The sequence below is a fragment of the Ambystoma mexicanum genome, chromosome 8, assembly GCF_040938575.1.
Source record: "Ambystoma mexicanum isolate Mex_15411 chromosome 8, UKY_AmexF1_1, whole genome shotgun sequence".
NCBI lineage: Eukaryota > Metazoa > Chordata > Amphibia > Caudata > Ambystomatidae > Ambystoma > Ambystoma mexicanum.
Genome location: NC_090929.1, coordinates 1,560,038,174 through 1,560,052,128, shown reverse-complemented (window position 1 = coordinate 1,560,052,128; position 13,955 = coordinate 1,560,038,174). Strand labels below are relative to the sequence as shown.

At 46.1% G+C, this 13,955-nt stretch overlaps 1 protein-coding gene across 2 annotated transcripts in view; it reads right to left on the bottom strand.

Moving 5' to 3' along the window:
- ADD3 (adducin 3) overlaps nt 1-13,955 on the bottom strand; it is a 1,740,558-nt gene that overhangs the window by 1,241,127 nt on the left and 485,476 nt on the right. The gene's annotated exons all lie outside the window — the stretch shown is intronic.

The window sequence follows — 13,955 nt, the reverse complement described above, 5'->3', positions numbered from 1 at the left end:
CTGAATTAATCCCAATTCTGTGTTTCTTAGTATTTAACTTGGGACAGTGTCTTATGATACTTATCTATTTTAGGCATACTTCCTGTACAAATTCCACGCCCTTTCCAGTGATCCATCTCTCTGCCTGTTTTATTCAGTCAGAGAGTTGTATCATTTGGAAGGTCTAATTTGACCTGCCTACAATCAAGTCGTGTGAAGATAGGATCCGGAAAAGCCCTACCAAATTGTATCCTTTTTTGGTTACTGTATCCTTTTCAGTTGATACTTTGGTGATTTATGACAATGTTTCAGTTTCTTTTGTGCCATGTTGCTGGGCGTGTTTGACTCCCTACTTTTTCTGAGGGATTGTTACATTAAGGCCACCTTCTTGACGTCTGCTTATCTACCACGGCGTCATACCATATAGCACCTGCAGCTCTACAGCACGAAGCAGGAATTGAGAAACATAATGATGGAGGAGGCAAATTCCATCGACAATGGAGAGCAGGAAATAAGAGTGGGCAGGCCCTGTTGGCATCAAGGAAGAGAACAGACTCCTAGCAATTGAATATTGCTCAATTGTGAGAAGATCTAGGAAGGAATACTGACTGAAGAAAACTGAATCAGACCCAGCAGTTACTGATGTATCTGTCCGTGTGGGCTGGTTTTGTGCAAAGCTATTAAGTGGCTGACTGTTTTAATGCCTTAACACAGAGTGTTTACATGTTAGATTAGTTTAGAGGCAAAGGGTTAGCATTCAAGAAACCTAATAGTATTGATATCTACCATCGGAAATTAGGCCCACTCATAAACTCTCAACCACGCATTTTATTAGCATCACATTGTTGTATTTTATATCTGCAGTTCTTGCTGTTGTTTATTGTCTATGTGCTGACCCATGTGAACATTGACATTTGTGAATAACTGATGAGTAGAAGTTGAACAACGGGCATATTCTGTAAATGTGGGCGGGACAAAGACTGATATGCAAATGGATATTTCCCATCTGTGAAAGGTACAGTGAGCTAAAGTGTGGCTGCGGACTCTCGAGTGGGTATCTTCCCAAGGAACAGTTCAATAGGCCGTGTTCGTTCTCGCAGAGGGGCGTCCATGGACTATTGTTTGACTATTCTGTAAATAGCCTGTTAAGATTAACGAGATTTGTGCAGTCAGTGAATCAAGCAAGATCACTAAGAACGAGAGCTCTTCCGCGTCGATGGCCGACCATCCCTAAACATATGGTTTGCATCTTTCAGAGTGAGTGGCCTGGCGTTTCGGGAGGAGCACACGGCCTGGCTTTTCATCTACAGATGAGAGTTGCAAAAGCTGCCACAGAATGTTTTTCTTTCCACCAAACCTTTACCAAATCCAATCTGTGGAGGCTATGTCCTGTCACTAATGAACCTTGCTTCGTCAAGAGGTACTCGTTTCATCGCTAGCTTAGCTGGTCTGTTTAATAGTTCTTTAGCTAGTATGGTTCAGGAGGGATGCTGGTCTGTATGGCTTTTGACCTGATTCTGAGTGCCATGTAAAATTAGAAAAGTGTCCTTTCCGTGATGGAACGACACTTGTCTTATTTGCACGTATTCTGTATCTATATAGTTATAGTATTTTGTATTTTTATTTTATTTGAATTTTATAGAGCGTTTTACTCCAAAACGTTGTACATAGTATCAGGCAGTACATAAAATGAGACTTGATAAAACTCTAACAACCATTTAACCAGAGTGAAGTAAGTGGGACTTAAGGGAGTCCCGGAACAGAGAAAGCACTGTGATAGAACGAAGAGGAAGAGCGTTCCAGTGAAGGGGAGCGAGCAGAGAAAATGAACGAAAATGTGTCTGCGCAAAGGGGGATAAGGAGTGACAAGGCGAAATTGAAAGCAGGAACGAAGAGCGCGAGTGGGAGGAGCAGTACATATGGATTTAGCAACATAATATGGATAGAAAACGTGTCACTCCATAGAAGAATGACACTGTTCTTATTTTACTGGAAGCTCAGAATTGTATACCTGCTGTAATTATAGCTTTCTGCATGGCACCTGGCTGTATATCTTTATGTACTGCTCCTCTACATTTCACCAATGTTAATTTAGGGGTCACCATGAGTCGCAACTGTGACCCCTGAGGTCTCCCTTGCTACCCCTGTGATCTCCCCTGCTTCCCTTAAAAAAAAGCTAAAATATATATATATATATATATATATATATATATATATATATATAAAACACAGCCACAGTAGTGGCTGTGTAGTTATGGTTAAGTTGCTGTTTCCATAGGAAGAACACTTTTTGGGCGGCTTATAACTTCGCTCCCCCTGGACAAATCCTCACAAAACTTTGCGAAACAAGTATATGGACCACTCTGAAGTTTTCTGCAAAGTCTGGTGATGTTTGGTGGAGGGGGGGCAAAGTTATAGGGAGGGTCCCAAAACGTCTTTTTTCCCATAGACTGAATGGGGGAAAACTTTGCGCACGGCTACAGGCCAAACCGCTGGATGGATTTGCACCATATGTGCGGCAGTGGCAGGGGCCTGGTTGCAAAAGTGTGCTTTTGTAAATTTTATGACAATCCATCCAGTAGTTCCCTTAAAAACAATCAAAAAGTATGTCTCTAAAAATCAGTGATATCTATGTCTGCTCCACGGTCACACTTCCCTGTTCTCTCCGTGGAGAAGATTGCAATTGGCTATTCCATGGCGTGCTGCCCGCAACCATGTTCCGCTTTCAACGATTGGTTGTGGCACAGCGTGAAGTGCGTCTTAATCTTTCGATACGTCCGCCATGTTTACTTCGTTTTCTGTTGAACGCAGACATCGCCGCTAACATACCTAAACGAAGATGACACCAATGCACTTGTTACACTTATGGAACACTGTTTCAAAAGGTGAGCGTTAATGAGACGTGCTAGTAGAAAGTCAAACATTGAAGTATTCTTGTTAGCACTGTCATACGGTACAGTGAAACTTGCTACTCATTGTACGAAATAACTTACTGTGTCCATTTTACAATACAGAAACAACATTACTGCAGTCAGGCTGGCGTCCTACTGTTTGAAATCTAACCTAGCCACCTGCACTATTTCGTACACACAGCACTTCCGCACGTGTACGGGAGTAGCGGTTCTCATGAATAGCCGCTGATATGTTTTTGCAAAATGAGAATGTATTTGCATTCAAAGTGAAGGCCACTTCATTTTCTGTTTTCAATACGAGCTCAGTACGGCCGCATATTTGTCGACACCCATAAGGGTCAGTTGTTTTTTAACCTTGAGGTACAGGGAAAGAGCAGAAAGAATGCAGGGAGTAACAGTTAGAAAAACATATCGTTTGATTAGGTTATGCTTCAAAAACGTTTGCATCGACCATGAAATATTAGTTCCCGAAGAGGCACTCTTCCACATACACTACTGTCTGACTGCAGCGAGCTCAATGGAGGCGGTCCACATCATGTAAGTGTATTTTTCCCGACTATATACCGCCTATATACCGAATTGACATTACATTTTTACTTTGGGGAAAAGAAAAAAAAAATTCCTAATGAATTACAAGGTTTATGTGCTGTTGAATTTTTTTTCCCATTATGGACATTGCACATTGTCACCGTTTGTAGGGTGCCACTACATTTCCCCAAATTAAATTAATATTTAGTAAAAAAAGTATGTGTTACAACTTTGTTTTGTGCAGAGGTTGCGTATTGATAAACGTTTTATTTCCCGTTTCACTGCTCAGCTACTTCCAAACAAAAATGTTATTATTAATAAAGACGTTCCAGCTTTCTGTGCCGATCGATTATTTTTTCCCATTATGGACATTGCACATTGTCCCCGTCCATAGGGTCCCACTACATTTCCTCCTATTGAATTACATTTTTACTGAAAATGTTATGTATTACAACTTTGGTTTATCCAAAGGTTGCGTATTGATACATATTTTATTTCCCCTCAGATACTTCCTTCCCTATTGTGATTGTCACGGATTACAGCTGCCGAGTGACAGCTTTTTTAACCGTCAAATGCAACTGTTCATCACCGGTTGTCTGTGCATCATAATTCACTGGGATGACCATGACTGTGTCTTTATGCTGCGGTCGCTATACGGAGTAACATTGCATCCTTTCTGGTGGTGTAGATCACAGCGGTTTACGTCGTCTTGCACATCAATGTGGGAGGAAAACAACTACTGTGGCGGCAATGCTTACTTTCTGTGTGTGAAAAAAACCAACGTGGCCATTAACATTTTCATTGTCGACCAAAGAGTATTTGTGATGTCATCTTTTATGTCCTGGGTGTTAGTCTTAGCAATGCACGTAGATGGTGCGAGTTATGGTTGCTGAGCTTACAATAATGGGGGAATGTGCAGTGTTTTTTGGTTTCACTGTGAAGTATAACATCCCTTTAACAAAGTTTTTTTACTGAATGTACATATATATAGGGCAGGGAACGAAAACAAAGGGGCCAAACATGTGATGTTGTCAGTGATGTCTTCATGTTCTGGGTGTTAGTGTTAGCAGTGCACAGAGGTGATGGCAAGCATGGGGGCTCAGTCTTCCATAACTGGCGAATTTCAGGGTTTTTTCAGTTTTAATGTGAACCATAAGGGGGAGGGCGAATTTTATTTTTTTAGTGAAGTGCACAGGTTTTTCGTCGGGCAGCTTACCATAACGTCCCCTCAACAAAGTTTTTTTTGTAGTGAATAGGGAATATATATATATATATATATATATATATATATATATATATATATATATATATATATATATATATATATATATATATATACATTTATTGAGGCTCATGGCTGTGGCCAGCAGCTTGGCCAGTTAGATAGCTTAGTGGGTTGAGCGCTGGCTGCTGCAATGAGTGTGTGATCTGCAGGTTGCAGGTTCGACTCCCAGCAAGGTCACTCTGCCTTCATCCTGCTGAGGTTGATAAAAGAGTACCAACAAAGGTTGGCTAATATTGTATGTATATTTGTTCTATATGAAGTGATTAAGTGTAAGTGCTATATAATAACACACCATTATCGTTTGGCCTTGGACGTCTGCTTGCACTCACAGTGATTTGGTAATATGGGCCTATACGCTCGGATATTAACGATACATATGGTGATCCATTCTTGTATGAAATGGAAATCACGTTACAGTGATATCGTAACCATATTTTTCGTAGTGCGCTCAGAAACAATGCTATGTGATGCCACTTCCTGTTTTGTCGAGGGGTAAAAGGTCGTGTTCTATGGTATCCATTATGTCACTTCAGGGTGGGGTCAAATGGCATTACTTCCTGTGATGTCATCCGAGGTCAAGAGTCATGTGATGTCACTTCTGCTACCCCTGACATTTTGGTGAAATGATGTCCCTTATGCTGGTGCCACCAGGTCAGTTCATTCTATACCCTCCAGCCCTGGTCCCTTTTCCCTGAACACCCCCATAATGGATCCCCATGAAATCGACTCTGCCAAACTGATCTTATGTTGTGTTATGCTATGTTAATAAGCGTGTCCCTGTAGTGGTGTACTCTACCCCTATTTCGCTATTTACCTGATTCTGTCATGTAGTTCTCTATATTGCACTTATTTTGGCTTTGATAATATGCCCAAAATCTATCGTTTCTCTATTGATGGTCCATTAAACATCCACTTCTCATTCTCCCTACTCTTAGAATCTAAAGTGGCCCTTTCTCTCTATTGGACCTCTGGGCCAGTGGCCCGGGACCGGCTTTACGGGTGCCATGTCTCATGGGGGGGGTGATAGGTACGCAGCTCATCCCACAGAAGGTGTGAAGGATGAAAGAGCATTTGGGTGGAGTCCCACCCTGGCGACCCCACCACACCCAGTGACCCATTGATCACAGCACCATCTGCCTCTTGAGACAACCATCACCCCCACCCACATCAAGGGCAACCAACACTAGCGAGACGCCGGCCCAACACTGACCCACCCTACCAGTGAAGCTACCACCGTACCCACAATTATCACGGTGCCTCATGAGTGGTGAACGAACCATAGGCGTAGCCAGGATTGTCTAACAAGTGGGGCCTGAAGCTACTGTAGTTGGGCCCCCCACAGTGACATGAACATCTGTAAAAGCTCACTCAGGGCTGCTGAGTGGGCATTTACAGATTTTGCACGCTCAGGCCCTACCCTGTCCACACCTCATTGTGCCTCGCCTTCTGAGGTCTTGGTGGTTGCCTCACTGGTGCCAAGGAATAATCGACACCTGCTGTGAAAGTAGGGTGGCATGTGGGAGTACCGGTGGGGCATTAATAGTTTCATAGTGGCACTGCCCTTGCCCCCTGCGCCTTGGAGTGTCTTGCCACCACACCCGCTTCTGCTCCTCTGGTTGGGGAGTAGTGCCAGGATGTACGTCCCACAATCACTGTCTTCTGCAGCAGTGATTGCCACCTGTCTTTCCATGTGCGCTGGTGCAATGAAAATCACGCATTCAGTGCCCGTATTTCTGTAAATCCGGTGAAACTGACATCGAATCATGCACCCATGCTGCCACTCATTTTTACCACATGTCACTGCCAGCACATACATTTTGACTGTGTCAGTAGTTTTTGCACCATCGAGGTTGCACGGATCTAGTGCCATGGATATAGCGCCAAGATCAATTTCCCTTTAAATTGGAGGGTTTTTTCCCCATCACCGTACTATTACTGTACCAGCACTTTTTAAAACACTCTCCAGAGTCTAAATGTGGCTGTTAGTTCTCATCATGTTTCCATTTCTGTCATTCGCCAGTGGACAGCTTGTTTCCTTGTTTCCGGTTTGTGGGTGTGACTTTGCTGCAAGCGCCATGTTTGTGATGGACCCTAGCGGCGGATTGATTGACTCTGCGTATTTCTTGGGTTGTTTTGATTTGGTTAATGCTTGTTGGTTCTTTAATGATGACATCTGATCAATGAGTGTTCGAATTTCACTGGCAGTATTCCCTTTTGTCAGTCTTTCCTGGTTATTGATTTGGATATGTGTATCTGTGTCAGTGCCCCCTGGCAGTTCTCCCATCGCACTGCCCATTGATGGCATACGGTTCTCTTTCATTTAATTGATTGGGTATTTCTAACGTGTGCTTTCTGTGCTTTGGCGTTCTAGTCTGAAGGTTGTTTTGCTTATTTAAGTCTTGCTTCACTTTTCACAGTATTTCCTATTTAATAATTAGCAAATACCCGTTTGCATTTTCTCTCTATAGGACATTCGATCTACGAGATTCGATTAGAAGCCAAACCACCTCGACTCCTGCGACCATCCCATTACAACCCAACTCACCTCACTCACAACTCATTGCAGCCAACTCATTGCAAGCCAACTCACCTCACTCCCAACTCATTGCAGCAAACTTATTGCAAGCCAACCCACCTCACACCCAACTCACTGTGGCCAACTCATTGCAAGCCAACTCAACTTACACCCAACTCACCGTGGCCATATCATTACTACCCAGCTCACCTCACTTCCAACTCATTGCGGCCAACTCATTGCAATCCAACTCACCTCACACCCAACTCACTATGGCCATATCATTACAACCCAACTCACCTCAGTCCCAACTCATTGCAGCCAACTCATTGCAGCCAACTCACCTCACACCCAACTCACCTTACTCCTAACTCACTATGGCCATATCATTACAACCCAACTCACCTCACTCCCAAATCATTACAACCAATTCATTGCAAGCCAACTCACCTCATTCACAACCCATTGCAGCCATCTCATTACAAACCAACTCATCTCACACCCAACTCATTGCAGCCATCTCATTACAAACCAACTCACCTCACTCCCAACTCAATGTGGCCACCCCATTACAAGCCAACTCACCTCATTCACAAACCATTGCAGCCATCCCATTACAAACCAACCCACCTCACACCCAACTAATTTCGGCCATCTCATTACAAAGAAACTCACCTCACACCCAACTCATTTTGGCCATCTCATTACAAGCCAACTCACCTCACTCCCAGGTCATTGTGGCCATCTCATTACAAACCATCTAATCTCACTCCTAACTCACTGTGGCCATCTTATTAAAAGTCAACACACCTCATACCCAACTCATTTTGGCCATCCCATTACAAACAAGCTCACCTCACTCCCAACTAGTTGCGGCCATCACATTATAAGCCAACTCACCTAACTTCCAACTCATTGTGGCCATCTCATTATAAAGCAACTCACCTCACTCCCAACTCATTTTGACCATCTCAATACAAACAAACTCACATCACTCCCAAATCATTGTGGCCATCTAAATACAAACTAACTCACCTCATTCCCAACCCATTGTGACCATCTCATTATAAACCAACTCACCTCACTCCCAACTCATTGTGGCCATCCCATGACAAGCCAACTCAACTCACTCCGAACTCATTGCAGCCAACTCATTGCAAGCCAACTCACCTCACTGCAGCCATCCCATTACAACCCAACTCACCTCACTCCCAACTCATTGTAGCCAACTCATTGCAAGTCAACTCATCTCACTCACAACTCATTGCAGCCATTTCACTTCACTCCCAGCTCATTGCAGCCAACTCATTGCGAGCAAACTCACCTCATTGCGGCCATCCCATTAAAATCCAACTCACCTCACTCCCAACTCATTGCAGCCAACTCATTGCAAGCCAAGTCACCTCACTCCCAACTCAATGTGGCCATATCATTACAACCCAATTCACCTCACACCCAACTCACTGTGGCTATCCCATTACAACCCAACTCACCTCACTCCCAACTCATTGCAGCCAACTCATTGCAAGCTAATTCACCTCACACCCAACTCATTGCGGCCATCCCATTACAACCCAACTCACCTCACTCCCAACTCATTGCAGCCAACTCATTGCAAGCCAACTCACCTCATTCACAACTCACTGCAGCCATCCCATTACAACCCAACTCACCTCAATCCCAACTCATTGCACCCAACTAATTGCAAGCCAACTCACCTCACTCCCAACACATTGTGGCCATCCCATTGCAAGCCAACTCATCAAAATGCCTTTTCTTTGGCCATCTCACCTCTTGCCAGTCATCACATTCTGGGGTTTATTTTTATCTCACGTGTTTTAGTTATTTTGCACTCTAAATTCTTTAAAAATAGGGAGAAACCCCTGTTACCTCTCTTTTACCCCTGATCACTCTCCCCTTATCCGCTCTTTCGTAGTTTATCTTTTCTCCTTAATGTTTCCCTCTTGGTATGCCCCCCCCCCCCTTACTGTTTATTGTCTATGTTTCTTACAATGTTTTAAAACCTTTTTGATTCCGTTTTATTTCTGAAACCAATGGGTGGATTTTTGGGGAGTTGGCCTTGTAATGAGTTGCGATTTTCCAATATGGGATTCTCTAAAACAGCTTTCGTTGGTCTGGCTGAGACAACATGGATGGATACCTGGATACCAGAAATGGGATACTCTGAAGCAGCTTTAATTGAGCTGGCTGAGACGGCATGGATGGATGCCGGGATATGAGAAATGGGTTACTCTAAAACAGCTTTGGTTGAGCTGACTGATACGACATGGATGGATACCTGGATAGCAGAAATGGGTTACTCTAAAACAGCTTTCATTGAGCTGGCTGAGATGACATGGACGGATGCCAGGAAAACAGAAATGAGTTACTCTGAAGCAGCTTTCATTGAGCTGGCTGAGACGGCATGGATGGATTCTGGGATATGAGAAATGGGTTACTCTAAAGCAGCTTTCGTTGAGTTGGCTGAAACGACATGGATGGGTACCTGGATAGCATAAATAAGTAAACCAGCTTTGATTGAGCTGGCTGAGATGACATGGATGGATGCCTGGATAGCAGGAATGAGTTACTCTAAAATAGCTTTCATTGAGCTGGTTGAGACGGCATGGATGGATGCCGGGATATGAGAAATGGGTTACTCTAAAGGAGCTTTCGTTGAGCTGGCTGAGATGTCGTGGATGGATACCTGCATAGCAGAAATGGGTTACTCTAAAACAGTTTTGGTTGAGCTGACTGAGACAACATGGATGGATACCTGGATAGCAGAAAGGGGTTACTCTAAAACAGCTTTCGTTGAGTTGGCTGAGATGACATGGATGGATGCCTGGACAACAGAAATTGTTACTCTGAAGCAGCTTGTATTGAGCTGGCTCATCAACATAGATGGATGCCTGGATAGAAGAAATGGGTTACTCTAAAGGATTTTTCGTTGAGATTACTGAGATGACATGGATAGCTACATGGATAGCAGAAATAGGTTACTCTAAGGCTGTTTTCGTTGAGTAGGCTGTGATGAAATGTGTGGATAACTGGATAGCAGAAATGGGTTAAACTAAAGGAGCTTTCGTTGAGCTGGCTGAGACGACATGAATGGATACCTGGATAGCAGAAATGGGTTACTCTAAAACAGCTTTCATTGAGTTGCCTGAGACGACATGGATGGATGCCTGGGTAGCAGAAATGGGTTACTCTAAAGCAGTATTCATTGTGTTTACTTAGATGATATGGATGGATACATGGATAGCAGAAATGGGTTACTCTAAAGCAGCTTGCATTGAGTAGGCTGAGATGAAATCAGTGGATACCTATGTCTTACTGTAAAACAGCAATCGTTGAGTTGGCTGAGATGGCATCGATGGATACCTGGATAGCAGAAATGGGTTACTCTAAAGCAGCTTGCGTTGAGTTGCCAGAGACAACATGATGGATACCTGGATGGCAGAAATTGGTTACTCTAAAGCATTTTTCGTTGAGTTTACTGAGATGCATTGGGTGGATACCTGTATAGCAGAAATGGGTTACTCTAAAGCTCCTTGCGTTTAGTAGGCTGAGATGGCATGGAAGGATACCTGTATAGCAGAAATGGTTGCTCTGAAGCAGCTTTGGTTGAGCTGGCTGAGATGACATGGATGGATGCCGGGATAAGAGAAATTGGTTACTCTAAAGCAACTTTTGTTGAGTTGGCTGAGATGGCATGGATGGCTACCTGGATAGCAGAAATGGGTTTCTCTAAAGCAGCTTGAGTTGAGCTGGCTGAGATGAAATTGGTGGATAACTGGATAGCAGAAATGGGTTACTCTAAACAACTTTCATTGAGTTTGCTGAGATGACATGGATGGCTACCTGGATAGCAGAAATGGGTTACTCTAAAGCAGCTTGAGTTGAGCTGGCTGAGATGAAATTGGTGGATACCTGGATAGCAGAAATGGGTTACTATAAAGCAGCTTTCGTTGAGTTGGCTGAGATGGCATGGATGGATACCTAGATAGCAGAAATGGGTTTCTCTAAAACAGCTTTCGTTGAGTAGGCTGAGATGAAATTAGTGGATAGCTGGCTAGCATGTTTTGGTTCTGTAGTTAGCAGATTTGCTGTAAAATACATAAGTGACAGGCTCATTCTATTTTAGCCCTTTGTGTAATTAAAAAAAAATGGTCATGTTTTCTATTAAAGACTCTCTTTCCATCTCGTCTAATCTTTTCCAGCACATTTCCTGCACTTGTAATTGAATTGGCTCTCCCGTCGCTTTTATTTCTTTTTCCGTACTTTGCAATGGTCTGCAGTTTGTCTGCTACTGTTGTTTTTAAATCTAGTTTTCATACATAATGTCCTCTGTTTCTTTCACCCGTTTTATTATAGATGAACATTTTCCATGAATCAGTGGGCCTCATTCCGAGTATGGAGGTAGTCATGGCGCTATTTGCGCCATGACTACCTCCCATACCGGTACCGTGTCTGGTCTGGTGAGATGGAGACTTACCGGTCCAGTCTGACCTTGGCAGGACCGGTAATTCCCCATTCACCAAACCATTCCCTATTCCCATTTCAGCAATTTGCGGTACCGTTATTGGCTCTGATTTCCCTTAGCGGGTCCCGTCCTTAAAAGGGACCCGCTAAGGGTACTCGTAGTAGGGCGCAAAGGGATTACCGGCACCAATGTCCTTACCGGTGCCCGGTATCCCTTTGTGCCCTACTCGGAATGAGGCCCAGTGTCTTCCCTTTCTCCCTCGCACTGTTGATCCTTGCTGCTATTGGTGTCCAGTTCATGTTGGCTTGCCCCCAGTTCTTAATGACATCAACACATGCATGTATACCTCTATGCGATAGTCCACGTCACTGTACCTATCCCATTGAGGTTTAACATACATGCCCTGGGCGCGTGTATTTCAGGGCTGCGCGGGAAGTTCCACACGCGATTGCCCTGGGCGCGTGTATTTCAGGGGTGCGCGGGAAGTTCCACACGCGATTGGGCTGCGTGCGTGTATTTCAGGGGTGCGCGGGAAGTTTCACACGCGATTGGGCTGCGTGCGTGTATTACAGGGGTGCGCGGGAAGTTCTACACGCGAATGGCCTGGGTGCGTGTATTTCAGAGGTGCGCGGGAAGTTCAACACGCGATTGCCCTGCGCGCGTGTATTTCAGGGGTGCGCGGGAAGTTCCACACGCGATTGGCCTGGGCGCGTGTATTTCAGGGGTGCGTGGGAAGTTCCACACGCGATTGGCCTGGGCGCGTGTATTTCAGGGGTGCGCGGGAAGTTCCACACACGATTGGGCTGCGTGCGTGTATTTCAGGGGTGCGCGGGAAGTTCTACATGCGAATGGCCTGTGTGCGTGTATTTCAGGGGTGCGCGGGAAGTACCACACGCGATTGCCCTGGGCGCGTGTATTTCAGGGGTGCGCGGGTGGTTTCACACGCGATCAGGCCTAGGGGAGCGTGTGCGTGTATTTCAGGGGTGCGCGAGAAGTTCCACATGCGATTGGCCTGGGCGCGTGTATTTCAGGGGTGCGCGGGAAGTTCCACACGCGAATGGCCTGGGTGCGTGTATTTCAGGGGTGCGCGAGAAGTTCCACACGCGATTGGCCTGGGTGCGTGTATTACAGGGGCTCGCAGGTGGTTTCACACGCAATCGGGCCTGGGGGAGCGTGTGCGTGTATTTCAGGGGTGCGCGAGAAGTTCCACACGCGATTGGCCTGGGCGCGTGTATTTCAGGGGTGCGCGGGAAGTTCCACACGCGAATGGCCTGGGTGCGTGTATTTCAGGGGTGCGCGAGAAGTTCAACACGCGATTGGCCTGGGCGCGTGTATTTCAGAGGTGCGCGACAAGTTCCACATGCGATTGCCCTGGGTGCGTGTATTTTAGGGGTGCGCGAGAAGTTCCACACGCGATTGGCCTGAGCGCGTGTATTTCAGAGGTGCGCGAGAAGTTCCACACGCGATTGCCGGGGCGCGTGTATTTCAGGGTGCGCGAGAAGTTCCACACGCGATTGGCCTGGGCGTGTGTATTTCAGAGGTCTGCGAGAAGTTCCACACGCGATTGCCCTGGGCGCGTGTATTTCAGGGGTGCGCGAGAAGTTCCACACGTGATTGCCCTGGGCGCGTGTATTTCAGGGGTGCGCGGGAAGTTTCACACGCGATTGGCCTGGGCGCGTGTATTTCAGAGGTGCGCGAGAAGTTCCACATGCGATCTGGCCTGGGGGAGCGTGTGCGTGTATACCAGGGGTGCGCGGAAAGTTTTACACGCGATTTCAGCAGGGTACGTGTATTTCAGGGGTGCCGGGGAGTCCTACATGTGATTCGCCAGTGTGGGTCCTCCCAGGTGTTCCCTGTACACCCTCCACGGCCCCTGCAGGCAGCCCACACCACAGGGGACTACCCTGCATCCCTGGTCATGTCCCGCAGGCAGCCCACCCAACATGGGCATGCCCCCCAGCAAAGGCACATGTCTCCTTGCACTAATGATCACCAACTCATGTCCCCTTGCACCCCCACCCCCAGAATTGCGGGGCACCTGCCAGCAGGCCCCCACCCATGTCCAACTCATGTTCCCCACCACCCCCACCCCCCAGCAGTGCAGGGGCATCCTCCACCAGGCCCCCACCCATGTCTCCCACCACCCCCACCCCCAGCATTGCGGGGCACCTGCCAGCAGGCCCCCACCCATGTCCAACTCATGTTCCCCACCACCCCCACCCCCCAGCAGTGCAGGGGCACCCTCCACCA